Genomic DNA, 18,417 nt, shown 5'->3' on the forward strand with positions numbered 1-18,417 from the left:
TTGTAAAGCAGAAGGTTTCCATCTGCAGCCAAGGTTTGTCTATGAACCTGCAAACTGCTCCTCAGAAGATCTGTCAAAGCAGACTAAGCCAGCCTACTGTCAGTATGCTTATATTCAATTTACAAGACTCTGAAACTTCCCACCTGAAAACATATAAGTGTCCAGCAATCAAACTTGAAAACTTTCATTATTAAGAAATTACAGTCTTTATGCCCTTGTACTCCCTCAGTCATCCTTAGTAGCCCCCTCAGCAAGTCCACCTGCTCCTTATTTTCTTTAACTAGAATGGCATGAACTCAAACTCAGAGTGTTGTGCAGACATTACACATCAGGACCACAGCAAGAAGCAGAAATGGACAAAAAAAAATCTGTTTGTCAGTGCAAAAATAAATGACATCTACATGGAGGCAGAGAATCTAGGCAGATCAAATCAATCTCTTCACCACTCTAGAAATCTGTCAAAATAGGATGCATACAATAAAGATAAAATCAAATGCTTTCTTACTTCCTGGGGTGGCTGCCTGTGTTTCTGCAATTCAAAGTCAATATCCAAACTACAGGAAGTTGCTTTTGGTTCTCCAGAAGTGTAATTGCTGGCCGTCTCCATGTTCCCTTACAGCAACTAGTTGAAAACCGTGTAGCTGGAGCCTTTTAACAAAGCCTCTAGGCATTATATTGCAACCTACAATGCTTTTATGAAAAAACATCCTTTCAAACTGATTTCCACAGATGGATTTCTCCCTTGCAGAGTGTAGATTTGCTTGTTTTTCTGGGAGAGGATATTTCCATCTACTGATGATAATTGCCAACCTGGACTAGGCAGCTGCAGTATCTGGCTTCAGAGGGCACTGATTCCTGGGGTGGAGATGCCTCCTGTTTTATATATGTGTACATACATATGTATGCATATGTGCATAGCTCAACAGTGTGAGGATGTGGTTTGATGATGTGTTAAGACTCAAACACCTCTAGTACTTGCTGAAAAATGCCCTTAACCTACAATATGAAATGCCAGTTGTGTACAAACTTCTGCCAGTTTCAGATGTGTTCAAAGCATTTTGATGGATTAACTTTCTGTCAGTAGACTTTATATTGGATCAGTATTGCCTGTTCACAGTTATTGCAAAGCTTTTGCTGTTCTTTCTTGTTCCTGCTCATTGCCACCCAGCATCATGCCCTCCAGTTGCTGCAGGTTTTGAGCCCTGTGCTTCCACTTTCTTTTTGTTGTTTTCCTCCACCGGGCTTCCGTTAGACACATCTGTCTGCACTGAAACTTGCTCTGCAGCTGCCATCTGCAATGCACTTTGCCTTGGTTGCCTTTATTTGAATGAGACTTCATGTCTTGTGTTGGACCACTGAAAGACTTTGGATTATCCAAAGTACCTAGTGCAATAGCACCTTAATGACAGTGCAAGCCATCCCGTGCTATATTTATAACATTCTTATCTTCCTGATCCAGTCTTGCCCAGTGGAGTCCAGAATGGTTAGAGATAGAGGTATTAGTATTAGTCCTGCCAGGGCTCTGGGTAGGAAGGCTGTTTTCAGCAAGATGCCACTTTCTGAACCCTTGTTTCAGAAATGCTTCAACAGGGACAGTGAGGGAATGGCACAGAGGCAAGGCCAGCTGTCCTTAGAGCACCTACAAGAGGGCTGAGGTTATCAGTGGCCAAGTCTGGCATCGGGGCAGGGAGAGCTTGCCTGTACTGCAGCAAGCCTGACTGCAGCATGAAAGGTGAGGAGGGACCATTTCCTGAGCACACTGGTGGTTCAGGAACACAGCCAGTCCACCTGATCCCCCAAAAAGGTGAAATCCAAGGATAAGGACCACAGGGAAAGAAGGCCCTTGAGGAGAATGGTCGGGTGTCTCAGTTCCCAGGTGTCCACAGGAAGGTCCTAAAACTGAGGATGGAGCTACCAGCCCAGGTAAGAGGCTCATTTCCCGTGTTTTCTCCATGATCTTTTAATAATTTTGTTTCAAGGACAGCAAAGCACTGATACCTCTGCTACTTCTTCACCTGCTCCTGTCTACACAGCTTCTGATCTCTGACCACAGCCAAGAAGTTCACAACAATGTCTTCTGCTCCAAAGCATATATAACTGTGCCTCCTTACCTGTCTGGAGAGTTTCCCTGGGCCCATTCCAGCTGCTGATCTCAACTTCTTGTGGGAAAGTCTGCCTGGCTTTCTAGTCTCAGGTTCTGGGGAAATCTAGCTTCTCACTGGTCCCAGAAGCGTTCCTTTGGCTGGTGTTGCGAAAGTCACATATCAGCAATTAAAACACCTGAAAGTAGGGGGTGGGGGGGGGTGGTGTGTGTGTGTGTGCGTGCATGCGTGTGTACACACATACAGGCACAGAAGCAACGATGGTTTGACCAGAAGAAGGCTTTGATGAAGTGAAACTAACCTGGGCTTCTACTTAACACTTCCTGATCCTCACCAATCCACCTCAGTTCTTGTATCACAGGTCACACAGCTGCACTGCAGCCCAGCATGGTGCTGTATTGCTCTCATACCAGCTCTGAGATAGACAGGCTTCCCTGCGAAGGTCTCCTCATGCCCAGCTGTCCAGAATCTTGTTCCTAGGAGAGGCAGTCTGGAGACCAGGTCTGCCTGTGCTGGGAAAGATGCCAAAGCATCCAGAGGCAGCTGGTGTGCGCCATCCCTGTCTGCCTCTCACACATGCTCAGGTGGTGAATCACAGGCATAGTTTGGTGATACCTTTGCAAAAAGGCAGCTGCCCACAGAGCTAGCCCAGGCAGCCGAGAAATGCTAGTGGCAATTGCCCCAAAATAGCCCAGGCGAGGAACACAGATAGGGAGAGGGTGGTGACTGGTTTCATTTTCCTTGTTTGAGGAGAATAGAAACCTGTGGCTGAAACCAGACAGAAAGGTCCAGGTGTGCACCTCACCCTGGAGGCTGGCTGCTCTGTGGTGGCCCAGCCGTATGTCTGCTGGGGAAAGCAAGAGCTGCCTGGGTGGCCACGGGGAGTGTGTTCTGGGTGAATGCTATTCACAGCCTGAAGCAGAGGTTTCTGCCCTTGCTGTTGTATGCTATATTTGTGAAGCGGGATGGGCGCTGGGAGATGCTTCAGGTGGTGGAGGCATAACACTCTGTACAGGAAAGTCAGCCTGTCTCTTCAGCACCTGTTATCCTTTACACCTCTAATCATCCCCTTCAGCCACATTTTCTAGAGCAAGTCTGTAATACAGCACCAAGTCTGCTGCAGACTCTATCTAGGAGTAGCAGAGCTGAGGTGATTCGAGAAGCACTGTAAGGTAACCAGAAGGACTTCTAGTCCTAGCTGCTAAGCTGTCTCCCTCCCTTCTCCCCCACTGCTCTCTCCCATGTTTTCCAGGTGCAAAGTTCTTCCTTTTTTTCCCCACGGTTTGCACTTTCTTTTAATTAAATCCTTGTAATCTCTGCTTGTACTTAAACAGTGTTGATTATTTCTAAGGATGGGATATCAAGGATTGCAGAAAGCCTGGAACAAAAGAAGGTGCATCTGAACATAGCAAGAAATGCAGAATACGCAGAAAGACTGTTACTGCTTCCTTCTCATTTCTGCACAGTTCAGTTATAACCAGCAGCCCCAATGAGTGTCCCATTAAGTAATTAGCCAGGATATTCCTAAACCTCAGTGGTGCACAGTGGTACAAAGGCAGCTGGTCCCATCTGTCCAAGTCTCACCAGCTGTCTTTTTTCCTGGTGTCACAGATATTGTTTAGGACTACTGTTCAGGTGAAGGGGATCCAAGTAAGACAGTAAGGATTAAATTCCTCTCTGACTCTCCATTTTGTCTGATGATCAAGTACGCACTCAGAACCACATAGATGCTGCAAAAGTCATTGTAACGGATGAGCTGTGGCAGTGTATGAGGTTGCAGGGGAGCCAGATAGATGCAGTGTGGGACAGCAAGTGGCACAGCTCTGCCTCATGCTGGTGTAAAATGACAAGGTTCTGCGGTCTTACTGCTTTGGCAGTGACCTTTTGCAAACCAGCCACACTGCTGCAGCTTGAGCCAGGTCCGCTGAAGGATCCAGTAACACACAGCTCTGGCACTAGGGCTGCTGTGGCCTGAGTCACAGAACCTGCAGAATTAGATCTACAGTTTACTGGAGTTTTGTGTGTGTGAAACGCCTGAATTATAATACGAACATTGCTTTTTTTCCTTTCAACTATAGAAGATTTTCCCCCCAATTTCATTCCTTACCATTCTGCTGTCTCATTAGTGTTAAATGTGCTTCTAATTCATTATTGAATGGGATTATGCTGCTGTAATTTATCCCTAATCCACACAAGTTTTCCGGAGTAGAAATACACCCTTCCTACGTATTTATTACCTAATTGCACAGAGAATTGTGAACAACTGCATACCTGAACATGACACAGTTCACCTGTTTCCTCAGAGGGGCTCATTATCATCCCTAACTCTTCCCTGATCCTGAGTTTTAACTTTCAGGCAAGCTCAAAGAAAATATCATGCAAAATCCTAGTTTTGCAGGATTGCTTGCGCCAGCATCAGGTACTACACCAGGAATGTTTGTCGGTTCTTCGTTTCTTGAGGATCACCACCGAGACAGGTCTGTCACCTAAAGGGGCAGCAGGACCCTGTTTGTGCTTTTCCAAAGAGGGAACTGCCATTACAGGCACAGTAACCACCTGTGGCTGTTACAGTCCTACAGAAAGGTTAGGCAAGTAGTTTCTTCCTGGTCATCTCCATGTTCCCTTCCCATGCTTGTTGCCAGCTGATTCATCTACTTCTTTGTTGTTGTTGGTTTTGCCACTGTTATCTAAATTTGAAGTAAATTTTTCTCCTTTCCCTACTGGGTGTAGATTAGGTAGCATTTGGAGAAGATTTCTTTGGAGTTGTACAGGTGATCTATCATTTATTCCACATCATTCAACGCTCCATTGATCAGGGCATAAGGGTTTGTCTTTCCTGTGAGTATTGAAGTTACAAATATTGGAATAAATACACAAATGGACTGGGATATGTTAGAGTCAGTGTCCTCTTCTTTCTGCATTAATGGCCCCCTCCGTCTTCCTCAGGTCCTGAATAAACCCCCATTTCTACAATTATAGGAATGAAAGGGGGGAAAGTTTCTAAGACCCATTTTTTCCTTATTGCAAACTATTTTCATCTTGTCTGCATCACTAAAAGATACAAATAAAACTGGAGCTTTGCTCTCCATCACTTGCCTTCCTTTCTCTGGATGGCACTTTTCATTTCTTGAGATCTGCTTGTCCTCTGTAGCAGTTTTTCCTTCAAATGAGGTTCTAATACTAAATGGATGGTTGGGGCAATGGCTTACAGCTCGATCATAAGTCAAGGATGTTTAATGGATCATGCCCAGTATCTGAGTAAGAAGGAAATAGAAGGCTCAACTAAAAATGAGATCACCTAGTAACAAAGTATGGCCATATACGGTGTAGCCTGTTTGCAGCGTACATAATCTTGTCGGTGTACAAATCCTGCTCTGTAATTCACTGAACAGTCCTAAGAAGTTTAATGAAGACAAAAGTAATAGAATTATAGAAGTCTTCAAAACACACAAAATGTGATCAAGGGGATTTTCCTGCACAGAAGTTAAGCTAATGAGTTTGAATTTGGACAATTTGTAACACCCTGTCCTTTCTACTCATTTTTATCCTGGCTACGACTAATAGTCATTTGTCTAGAGATCTCTTGTGATGTAGTCACATTATTATTTTGCTATAAAATATTGATTGGGTATTCAAGAACTGCTTAGGTTGTGGGAAGATTTCTTCAAACAGTTCTTTGTGAATTGAGGAACATCCCATCTAACTGTAGCTATGAAAGACTTTTAACCATGATAGCAAAGTTGTAACTACTCATGTAAGAAATCAACTAGTTTAAGGAAACTTCAAGGAACACAAGGAATTGGTATTGGTCATAAGAATTTTTGAAGCTCTCTACACTCTGTCACTCAATGCAGAGGGAATCCGGAAGCTAGCTGATCATATTTCCATTCCTAAAATTATCTGGAGAAAGATCTCTTTGGACACTGTGTGGCTGATCCAATGCTAAATCAGTTTTTCTGGACTTTATTTGTTTTCCTCCTCCAGGACCAAGCCCACTGTTACTACCTTTGCCCTTTCCCCCTCTGTGTACCGTGCAGGGGGATAGGTGCGTATGTTGTATTTATATCCTGGTGTTATCTTTCTGCCCGTACCATTCCTCTCTTTTGTTTTTTCCTCCTACCCTCAAGTCAGTGTACAATATCAAGTACGTCTGTTGTTTATTGATTTATGCAGTGCTCTGAGTCTGCCCTACAGAAGCCGTTTACAAGCAGGGAACGCTTCATTTGTAACTAAATACTGGGACTTCTCAGCTGGAACACAACAGCCATGTAACAGCGCCGGTAACGCAACTCAACAGCTCTCAGAGAGAAACCAAAGAATACCATATCTAATTGAAGCAACAAGGGATTGTTAACTACTGTGGGAAGAATGTAATTGCTTATGCTGGAAACCAGCCAAGTCACTAGGGTTAACGTTTCTACTCTTACAAAATGCACGCTGGGACCTTTAAATGGCTACTGCTAATTATAGTCGCACCAAATGATGCTGCTTAAACCACCTTTTACTATCACATCACACCATCAACTTTATTATTATTAATGAATCCTTCAGACTGCTCTTCTTGCAGTCTGCGACACAACAAAATAATTCACAGAATGGTAATAAAACTATACCCAAAGTGCTTTAAATCAGTGGATTGTGCATGAAAAAAGTTCAAAATAAATACAACTCCCAGTTTCAGGTGAGGTTTATTTGTAGCAAAATTTAAAACTGTCAGAAAATATAACCGGAAAAGAAAAATAGTGCAAATGAGTAGGTGGATTTGGCTTGTGAATTTAGCTCTACTGTCCTGAGTCTGTAAAGAAAGAAAGCAGAAATCTCTCCTCTATTACGCTGTACAGTGACTGAAAAATTCCTGTAAACTTTGGGGAATAAGGCAGCACAGCTTGTGTCCATCTGAATTTTATCCATCAATTCCTTCCCACTCACATATGAAGAAATGTGTCTCTGTGTGCCCCAGGGAAGCTTATAGCCAGAGAAGGCTTTGCACCTTAACATTTTATCTTCATGAATGCATTTAGACCTACATGACCAAAATGGTTGCATTTTCATTAACTACCGGTCAGCTTCAGTGAGAAAAATGTGACTTATAATGCCTATGTTTGAAAGATAATCACTAGTGGTACACAGCAGATGCCTTTAAATGTGTTTTCCTTTCCTACTTCCCCATTAACCACCATTTAATGGTGTATTGCATAGTTTTAGATTTAAGTAAAAAAATACAGCTCTTTTGAACTCTATCAGTTATTTTAAATAACAGCTTGTGCAGGAAATAGTTGCCTAGAAGCACAAGGAATGCAGACAGAGATGTGATCAAGCATATACTGTCACCATACTCAAATCCACAGCTCCCACAACTTTCACTCAAAGCTTCAGTGGCCAATACCTTTGGCAGCAAGCTCCAGAGCTGGCGAGGTGGGGCTTCTGCCAGACCCAGGGATGGAAGGGCAAATTCCACCATCCTGTTGTTCTGTGGAGCCCTCGCTGCCCCTTGCATAACAGCAATTCCAGGTTTTAAAGCTTTTCAAAGAGCCAGGAGGGGGGCACCCTCGGGAAACGTTATTTTGGCTAAAGGCAGTGCTTCTGAGCCTGTCAGCGGATCACGTGGCAGCTGGCACAGGGCAGAGGGACAGCAATAGATGTCCACAGTTCGTGACACTGCTCTGGGTATAGTCTCTTAAACTTGGATTTGGTGTCTGGGCTGGTTTGGGGCTTCTGCAAAAAAGTTGTTCAACATGATGCGTGCAAGTATGTGTATTGGCTCTAATGGGACCGCTGCAGTGCCTGAAGTTTAGTGTGTCTGTAACTGCTTGAAGGAATGGGGCTGTAAGGTTTAATTTTACAAGGATGTCACTAAAGGCTTCTGCTAAAGCAGCAGGCAGGAGGGAGATCTGGGTGCTGACAGCCCTTCCAGTGACTCACTGCAGCATCTTTAACAAGTCACTTCCCCCACAGCCCAGTCCCTGTCTGTAGAAGGAGCATAACAGAGATTCACACTCTCACACTTCGAAAGCAACACCCAGAGTTACTGGCTTGCTTTCCTGAGGACACTGTCACAGCAAATCGGGTGATCTAATAGCAAGCGTTCTAACAGATCAGATTATCTCTCCCTACAAGTGTTGCCTCTCTTGTATCTTTAACTGATCATGTCTACGACAATACTAGTAATACTAAAAAGAGATTAACCTGAGATCTGGGGAAAATTTGGTCTCCATCCCACTCTTTTGCTCTGTTATTTTCAAGGTACCAGCCAGAAACATTAGTGTGTGCAAGTAGCATCTTCCCCTTCAATGGGTCTAAGTCTATGATATTATCTCATGTACTCACAGACTTTCTGAAGCATGGGTTTGTTTTATATGTGTGTTTTTATAAATTATTTTCTTTTTTCCTGCAGAGCTAAGAGAGCTCTGTGATGAACAATAGTTCTGTATTTGCAGAATTTATATTACTAGTAGTTAGAAGGATGAATGTTCCAGTCTGCTGAAGATTTTGAAATCTGATTTGTTTCTGAAGAGGAATAAACGTGAATGTTTTAAGGCTTCACAAAGAAGGACTTTGGAAAAAATGCTTTAAATAAATTCAGAGAGTTCAACAGAGTGCAATATTTTATGTCAGTGGTGACTTGTTTTTCTATATTAAAATCTATAATAAAAGATAAACATAATTGGAGAGGAAATTCATTTGTGTAGTTAATGAGGCATTTTTATTTATGAGTACAATACACAAATAAAATAAAATGTTGCATAGCCCAAGAACGTATGGCCCCATCAAAGTTTCTTTATCCAGTTCTCCTGGGAAGGATGCTTAAGCCAATAAATATTGTCAGCCTCAAACACACAGATATTCACAAGCCTGCCTCAGCTTGCAGAGACGAGAGGTTGTTAAACCCCTGTTCTTTTAGCTGTTAAGCTGAGCTCGACTTGGAATTCCCTGAGGTGCCATAAACATGCAAACCCCATCTTTTCAGGCTCAGTTTCAGGCTGTGTAGATAGGCAGTAGCTTTCCCAGCACTGGCACACTGCTGGGGGATGCTGCAGGCTGGTGGGGACACTGGGGCAGCAGCAGTGCCTGGCTGAGTGTGACAGCAGGAGGGTGTTCTTGGTGTCTGTGGACTTATTGTCATGCCTGCTGCGAAACATCCAACTTTTGTGATACATGGCTGTGGGAAAGATGTGTCGGAGAAGCCACGTGGCTGACACCTGGAAATGAATATGACATATCCTGGAAAAAGATGAGGTTTTGGAGGAGTACAGATGTTTGGCCACAAATTTGTGCTACGGCATGTAGATAAAATACTTTTGGAAGGAGCCGTGAAGTTTGGTGTTCTGCGCCAATGTGGAGCTCCCCAAGGAAGAGCTAAAGTTCCTCCGGTGCTGACTCATGCTGCCCAGGCTGATGGAGCTTGTTGCTCGACTGACACGCTAGTAACTTAATATTGTTTTTCAGTTGGATTTGTCGGTTATTAGGAACTTAGGCTAAAAATATGCTACAAAACTTCTATTATTTTTACTGCATGACTTTGCATTAGGGTGCTTTAATGGCTGCTTATGGACAAAAGTAGATTAGGAAACCTCATCTGAGTGCATAAAGTCCCTAGAACCAGGTTCTGGTTTTGGTAAATATCAGCCATTTCACACTAAGTTAATGCTGAGGCGTTAATTCCTTATTGTTCAGTATATGTTTTATTTTATCTAAATAACTATCTAGAAAATATCAGAGATCATTTGCCTCATAATGCAACATCCTGAGACACCTACTGCAACAAGAAAAAGGAATAAGAAACAAAACTGACAACCTATACAGTATAAGTCACACAATACAAAGTGTACAATGTCCCTGTGCATAAACTAAGATATTTAATTACCAACTGAGTAGATTACACTGAACTACAGAAAGCATAAATACTTGTGGAGATAAATCCTGGACTAGTTCCATGCAATAACAGCTACAGAGATAAGAAGATGAAAATTTGTCACCTGAGGTGGCTTTTTGTTATTCCAAATGAATCATTAACTTGACAACTTCTACCAATAGAAGATGCAAATGTTCAGAGGAATCTCATTTTAAAAATGCTATTTACAGCATTAAAGTCCTTTCAGTCTCCAGGGAGGGAGGTGTGGTGTTATCATTATGAAGTGCCAGACAAAGGGTACATGCTCAAGAAGCAGACAGAGCCAGGAGGCGGTATCACAGGTACCTTTCCTCCCAGAGGGATGCTGCTTCAAGCTGAGGAACCCCAATAACCAAATTAATATTATCCAACCATTCCAAACCCACCAGATTTGCAGGGATTTCTCCACTCTTCACCACCCCATTTTTATGTTTGAAGTTTTGCAGGCAGGATCTTTACGTATCCAGCTAATTCCTAGTGTGGACGTAATCTAGGAAGCAGGGTAAATGATTAGTCTGTGTAAAGAGACGTGTGTCTTGCGATGAGCTAACTATCTTCTCAGTAAAGTCTCACACAGAGGCAATTTCTTTTCTGTGAGGAAAAGTACCTTTTGACTAGATAGCTTTATTGCTGCATAACTGAAAGGGGGACAAGGCACCGCAGGTGTATTTAACATGTGTAGTGGAAATCAGCCCCACGGGTGAGGGCAGAAGGAACGACACTTTGACTGACTGCATCTGGGTACATACTCCCTGTGCCTCAATGTCACTGTCAATGATTTCCCTGCAGGAGTTCTGGCAATTCTCCCTGTATATGCGGTCACCTTTTCTTGCAATGGAACCCAGCTGAAGTTGTGCTCCATTAAGCAACTGACTGCAGTATAGTGTAAATCTCTCACCCATATCTTGTCCAGAGGCTTTCTTCTCTTGGTTTTCCTTGGTGGAAGAGTGATCTCCATACTTGTGCTGCTGCCTCCTGCACTCCATACCTGAGCTTAGATCTTAAGGGTTTTGAATATGAATTGTATTTCTTCCAGGTTTTCATCTGGAAATCCCTCAGCAAACTTTTTGCTAACCTCTTTTCAGCTGTTTTTCATCCATGTTTCCATTTTGCTGCTCCAGATAACTTTGGCCATTGATACCTGGTTTGTAACATTACCTCAGTGTCTGCTATTAAAGAACTGAAAAGCAACATTACAGACCTCTTTAAAATGATAGGTCCCTGGAGCACTCAGCCACCGTCCCAGCATGGCAAAATTGGCTGCAAATGCCTCTTGCTTGCAACCCCACTGTTTGCAAATTGTGCTGGCAGCTCAGTGACCCAAGAGAGCCTGGAGATCTCCCGCCCCACAAAGCCAAGGCTCAAGACACTGTGTGGGGAGCTAGTAAGAAAAATTATGCTTTGCAAAGAGTCTGGATGGGACCCTGTTGTGCCTCTGACAGATACTTCTGCTTGGTGATGTCCCTGAAGGGGAGCAGAAGTTACCTGGGCAGTGCAGCATATACCCACATCTCACTGCCTGACAGGAGACATGGGAGAGGTGAGGGTGTGGGCTTTTCCCTTTGCCATCACCATGGATTGTCTTGTGAGTCAGGCGTGAAGATCTGGGAAAGGACAACACTGGGTACCTGTAGCTTTATTCCCACAACTATTCAAAAAAAATGGGAGGTGGTCATTGGGCCCAAAGGCTCTCCAGTTGTTTCCCTTCATTTTGGGGCATGTAAAGCACTGGATAGGAGCTTTGCTCCTCTGATTCCCTCCAGTCAATTGTCCTCTGTACCTTTGCCTCATGAATAAGTTGACGTTGTAAGGAAACCCATCTGTCTGTGTCATCAGTTTCTTATTCAAGCAGAAAACTTATTCCAAATTCAGCTATTGTTGTGTTTATACAGCAATCATATGGATCATGGTTATATTTCTATATCTGAGTGTAAGGTAGAGCACGCCAATTAGCTTGTGCTATGTTTGGGTTGGGTTGGGATGTGCGATCAAGTCTTGGGCAAAAGATCTGCAGAATTCTTTGGCACAGAAATTCCAGTGCTCTCAGTGAAACGTAGGTGCAGGTAGAGTGGATCTTGCTTTTTTCAGACAGTTAGAAAGGGCAGATGCAACACGCTCATATTGATACAACCAGGTAGTTTCTGCACAGTTATATCAAGAATGACTTCTATTTTTCACAGCAGTTTTATTCCAGATAGTGGCTGGCACTGATAAGCCACAGTAATTTTTGCCTAAATTGCTCCTGTTTAATTACATAGCTTGGATTACAACTACACATGTATTTATTTTTTTTTTAACAGATTTAGCAGGAGGTCTTCCCACTTATACTTTAGAGGTATTGACAGTATATTTTTTGTCAAATCCTAGATTCCAGATCAAAAGGTACCAGTACAATAATCTAGACTTTTTTTTATAACAAGTCAAAGAAACTCAGATAGTTTTTCCTTATGAGCCCCCAAGCATCTGTTGTATTCTCAAGATATTTCTTAGAAACAAATTAAATTAAGGATCACATATGATGAAGAATCTATCACAGCACTTGTTAATTTGTTCCATAGTTAATTCTCCTAATGCTTAAAAATGTGCCTTATTTACAGCTTGAGAGCTGTAAAGCTGTATCTGGCTTCTGGATATCAGCATGGTTTTTAACTCCTGGAGTATAGGGCAGCTGTCTACAGGAAATCTTTTTTCTATATGGGTTCTTGTAGATCATGATCAACACCTTTTGGTCCCTTAAATGAAGTTAATAAATAGGGCTCTTTAAGCATTGCACTAACTTTTACAGACAACAAATTGCTTTTGTGGCCCTCTTCTGAGCCTTTTCCCATTTCTCAACATCATCCTCCCAATGCATCTATCAAGCCTAGACACACTGGCTACATCTAGAATAGCAAATTAATCGGGAAACATTTCTGGGCACTTGAACTTGATTGTCCCTGGTGTTAAATTGTTAGCACAGGCTCTGGTGTGGTTTTGGCCTGGATCAATGGGACACATCGGCTCAGGCCAGACAATGTCTGAGCACTGTTTGGGGTTAGCACAAGCCAGTAGCCATTCCCAACGGGCAGCTCATCTGCAGCCATTGTGGTTTAGAAATTAAGATAGTTTACGGGCATGGGTATGGACCATTTCATACCAACCAGCCTCAGTGCTAGTGGGTAGCACAGGGCACTTGTAATTTACTGGCAGAGACGTAGGTGGTTGGTAGTCTGGGGTGGCTTTTCCATGCTGTATTTTGAGAGGGGAACACCATCTTGTTCCTTTTTGTCATGCTTCACACCTCCAGATCTACACCCCTTGCTGCTCTGCTGCCCTTGAGGCTTGTAGTGATGTTACTATCTACCATGTTCCCCCAAATATTACCATTGTCAAGGATCCCAGGATATTGGATTATTCTTCTTCTTTTTTTTTTTTTTTTTTTTTTTTCAATAGGAGGGTAACAGGGATAAAATTTGTATTTCTAAAGGCATATTTTTGAATTTGACTGTGTATGATATTTGTCAGAGCACCTGTTAAAAGTTTAGGTGAGCTTTCCCAGATAAGCATTCTGATTTCATCACAGTGTATCACTTCACCATTTTTACTAGAAATTATTTTAGAATTTCTTCCAGAAAATAGTGCTAATAAAAAAGGCAAATGAATAGCATTGTGCCAAAAAAAGATCTTTCTGGGAACTCCTAAAAATCCTAAAAATTCAGTTGGGGAATGTTTTGCCTTGTGCCATTAATTTTTGTGCTGTTTCAGATACCTTACTGGTAAACCTTCCTTTGGCTACACTGATTTCACACATCTGTGTTGTTTTAAAATGGAGTGCTGTACACTTACTCAATAAAAACCTCAAGAAAGTCTTTTTGGTCAGTCTGGCAGTGGGAAGGAGAAAATAAAACCTTTCAAGAGGACAGTAAGTAAGGGTGATGGAGATAAACAGAATTCAGCCAGCTCTGGATCTCAGCCCTCTGGAGACTTTCTCTGTCACTGGGAGAAAAGTATGTGAATTGAAAACCCTCCTACATTTGTAGAGAGGCATTTTTAGTGATAATGCAAACATGTTGGGCTCTCCCTCAGTTGCAGAAAAATTGAATTCCCAGCCTGAAGTAGTACTATTTTTTTCTCTGGCAGTTTCAAGATCCCAGCTACATTTTCATCATTCGTCATCACGCGGAAGGTGCTTGTGTGTCAGCTTCAACACTATAAGTCAATGCCTATTTCACATCATCTCCTGATAGTTTTAAGTGAGGAGTTAGGATCTTCTGAGGATCTTAATGGCTGAACAAATGAAAAACTGTTCACCTCAACAATAAATTAACTCAGCAATGGGTTTCTGTGTCTCTGCTAATGCTGGACCACAGAACGATCTGTGGGACCAAGATCAAGAGGAGTATGTTTGGAGACAAAGTTCATAGCTTAAATTAAACTATTTTTACTTTACAGTTGACTTACAATAAGCTAATGATTTTGGTCACATGACAGGTGGCAAGTTTTAAAGACACACTAATTTATTGATTACAAACTTATCACCATACCATAAGGTATCTTGGCGCAATGTCTCAGTCCATATCTAATCTGGATTGTTGTCTGCTTCAAAGAATAGTGATGTGTTAATCTCGGGTTTTAATATATATATATATGTCTGCATTAATAGCATTAATGCTATGGTTGTGGTACTCGGTTGTTTCTCAGGTGTTGGATCATGACCACTTGGGGTGCATATAGAGGGGAAGGTTCAAAGTGTTAAAGAGAGGATGGTTAAAGTGACAGAGGTGCAGCACCTCCAGTACAGGGGATCAGAGAACCTTGAATTAATTTTGCTGCCAGAAAAAGCCCCGTTCCTCCAGGGTGGGGAGGGATTACACCTGTGACCAGTGAGGAGGAATGGTCTGCTGAGCAGCAGCAGATACAGGGACATTGTAGGAAATGTCAAGACCTCCAAAGCAGGGTGACTGTGGTGCTAGTCTGAGAGATCCTGAGCTCACCTGGATTTGAGAAGCCTTGTCATCGATACCAAATATGTCTTTCTGCTTAACAAATTATTTCTTCCACAATCCTGAAAAGCAAGAATGAAACCATATCTGCAAATAAGTTTACAAATGCCAGAAAGCCCCTGAAATTCTGACACAGCTTCATCAGAGCTCACCTCCTGGTCTCCTTATCTTAGCCTGCAAGACTTCTCTGTCCTCTTCCTCATTCCACTTCTTTCTTTTCTCTCCCCACCTCAGCTTGTCAGGCTTTTGATACCAAAGGTTGCAGGGGTTTTTGCTTTCCTTTTCCTTCCCCACCTATCCTGCCTGCTCTCTCCTCCTTTTCCCCTCTCCCTAAAGACTGCAGAAAAGCACTGCAGCGGAGGTGGTGTGGCTTAAAGGTACAGAGCCCCAGTGAAAGAAAGTGGAAATTCACGCTCTGAAATTTGTGAGAATCCTTTGCATGTCCTGCCCTTTGCACCTTCGGTAAGCGAAGTGTGTTTTATATTGGCTGCACGGCTTGGCTGTGTCCCAAGGACAGAACAAAGAGCCAAGTTAGAGTTCTTCAAGAGATCATTTTCAGGCTGGTGGAATGTTCCCACAGAAGGGATTGAACTAGAACAGGTTTTAAAGTTACTTTTGGGTGATGAGGAGTCAGGCAGACTCTTGGAAATTTGCAGAAGAAATGGGCATTGCTAGTTGTGCTGAGTTTTTACAGCTCTGGAAGTTTTACCTAAACTAATTTATCTCTTCTGCTTTTGTAGCCAACTCTGTCTACGGTCTACTGGTACTTCTTGCCAAGAGGAATACTTAAGGATTTAGTGTGCATATTACAGCCAGGATGGCACACAAAACCCCATCTGAGAGCTTCTGAAATATGACTGTCTCTCACAGTCTGCAAAGGTGCAACCCCCTCCAGCTGAATCAGGGGAAGCTGTGCTCACACCATGTCAGCAGGTGTTGGCCCTTTGTTGATACTACTGTTTGTTTTCCTATTCGGGGAGCCAGAAGAGGAAACTGCATTGTTACAGCAAAGGGTGATTTACCACCCCTGCTGCCCAAGCAGTGATCCACCCCTGTGGATCGCTCGGATTGCACCCCTGAGCGGCTGCAGCATGGCAGTGACCACGCTGCTCCTGCAAAAAACAAGCGATGCCAAGCGGGCAGTTGTGATGGGGAGGTGGAGGCATTTTAACAATTAAATAGCACCATCTGCAGGCCCTGCGTGTCTCACGCCCCCACACCAGCATGGCAAGTGTGCAAACACCTCAGTCCGCCGTGCCAGTGGACCCTGCCGTTGGCTGCTGCCCATGATGGCACCTGCAGCGTGTCCATGGATCCGCTGGCTCTCCTGATGGCAGTCCGGGTGGCTGTGCTGCCATGTGTGGCTGCAGGCACAGACATGGTGCCTTTTGGACAGGACTGGCAGAGACTGGTCTGTGCAGGCGGTGAACGTGGCCTTGGAGTGGTCACCTCGAGGTAGGCTGAGCCAGGAGGGTGTTTGGCTAAGACCTGACAGGCAAAGCACAGTTCAAGGTGTTGTTTTCACAGGAGAAATCTTCATCTTTGGTTATAGCTGCTCACTGGCAAACATCAGCGAGGGCTTTTTCAGCTTCCTTTGCCCACTGGTCCAGGGCCAACAGGAGCACCCACTTGTGCTGTCGCAACGTGGAGGCTGTCTGACCTGCCCTTTCCAGGAAAACCACCACCAGGAAACATGTGTCTAGTGGGAAGAAGGATTCACCCCGTGACTGTGAACATGCTTGCTTTTAGGCTTACTTTTCCATTAAAAGGAAAAAAAATACCAAACCAAAAAAACTAAACCCCCCCACACTCCTCCTGCAGTTCACGGGTGAGAGACAAACCCATCAGGAGAGAGAAAGTGAATGAGACACAAACTGATGTTGTAACATTGATAACTTTCCCTTTAAATCACAAACTTTTTTTATTTTTAAGCCTTCTGCTGCTGGCACATTAAAATGTCTGCTGAATCCCTGACTACTCTTAAATCATCAGCACTAGGTTGTGAACATTTTTCTGCTGATACTTTTCTTTTACTAATAGTATCTCTGCTGTCTTATAGGAATCCTGCTAAAAGAACCATGACTGATTTTTTTCCCCCCTCCTTTTTTTAATGCTGAAGGTCTACCTCTTTATTTTCAATAAAGCATTTGCCTGAAATCCACCTGGGGAATCTTATCTGCTGCCCAGCTGCATCTTTCCAACAAACACGCAGAATGAAGGCGAGTTTAGTATATTCTCCGGGTATAATACCAATAGCTCCCTAAAAAAAAACCCCACAAAAACAAACCCGACAAAACCAAACACTTTAAAGAAGTTGAGTACTTTAGTAAAAACTGGATAAAATGAGCCTCTGTGGAAGAAGAGAAACACCTGCGGCTCAAGGTGAAAGACGCTTTGCACTTGGCCACCACTGTGCTGTGCCCCCTCCCACCAGCTTGGCTTGCACCCAGAGCAGCGCCCACCTTCCCCCGTGTCTGGGGGAGTGGGTGTGTGTTTTGGCCTGATCTGTGCTGGAGTTCACCACTGATGCTGGCAGCCTTCTCACGTTCACAGCAGTCCTGCAGCAGAGCTGGCAGTGGGATCTTTGTCCCTTGAAGGCTGGTCCAGTGGCCACCATCACCCAGCCTGCCCTCCTGCCCGCTCTGGCCACCCAGGAGTCCCACAAGGGACACAGGCACACAATAGTGCTGCTGCCTGCAGTGAGGGCAGCTCTGATGCTCTCTGCACCCAGCTCTCTACACCATCATTGTCCCAGTGACACCACCTTGTGATCAAGGTTACAACAGTCTGGGTCTTCCCTGTGACGACCTTTAACAGTCCCTGCTTCAAGGGGTGTATAGGTGGTGCATTGCATAGTGGGTATCTTGCTGCCGGGAGAGACAACAGAACATTAGCTGCTGTCTTGGGAGCGCCCTATGGCTTCAGGCACTCCCAGGATTTCTCAGCTCGGCTATGTGCGACTGCAATCCTTTTGTTCAGATCAATACCTAAGCCACAAAATCATCCTTCTCTAGTATGCTGGGAGTCGTATGCTCTGAGGATGCATTACCATCCAAGCCTGTGACTTTGTACAGTCAGGCAAATCAGAATTATTAATGTAAGTAATGAAACTATCTCAGAGCAAGCTCTGTCCCTGATGACCTTCTTGCATGAAAACTAAATGAAGGATTTGTAACAAAAGCAGAAAAATACTTTGAACACAATATTGGCTTCCCAGTTTGGCTGAAGAGCAAAGGAAGTATTAATGTATTGTAAAGGGCTCTGGTGTGACATCATGGGGTACAGGATGCAGACCTGGCCACCAAGGTTGAAGTAAGAGGAACTCCAAGAGAAGGAGGCATGCCGCGTTGGTGCTGGAAATGCTGCCATGCTGGCAAGTAGAGGCTTCAAAGAGCAGAGCAGCCTGTGTGCCTTCGCCATACAAAAAGGAAGCGAGAGGAAC

The sequence above is a fragment of the Falco naumanni genome, chromosome 2 (assembly GCF_017639655.2).
Source record: "Falco naumanni isolate bFalNau1 chromosome 2, bFalNau1.pat, whole genome shotgun sequence".
NCBI classification, from domain to species: Eukaryota; Metazoa; Chordata; class Aves; order Falconiformes; family Falconidae; genus Falco; species Falco naumanni.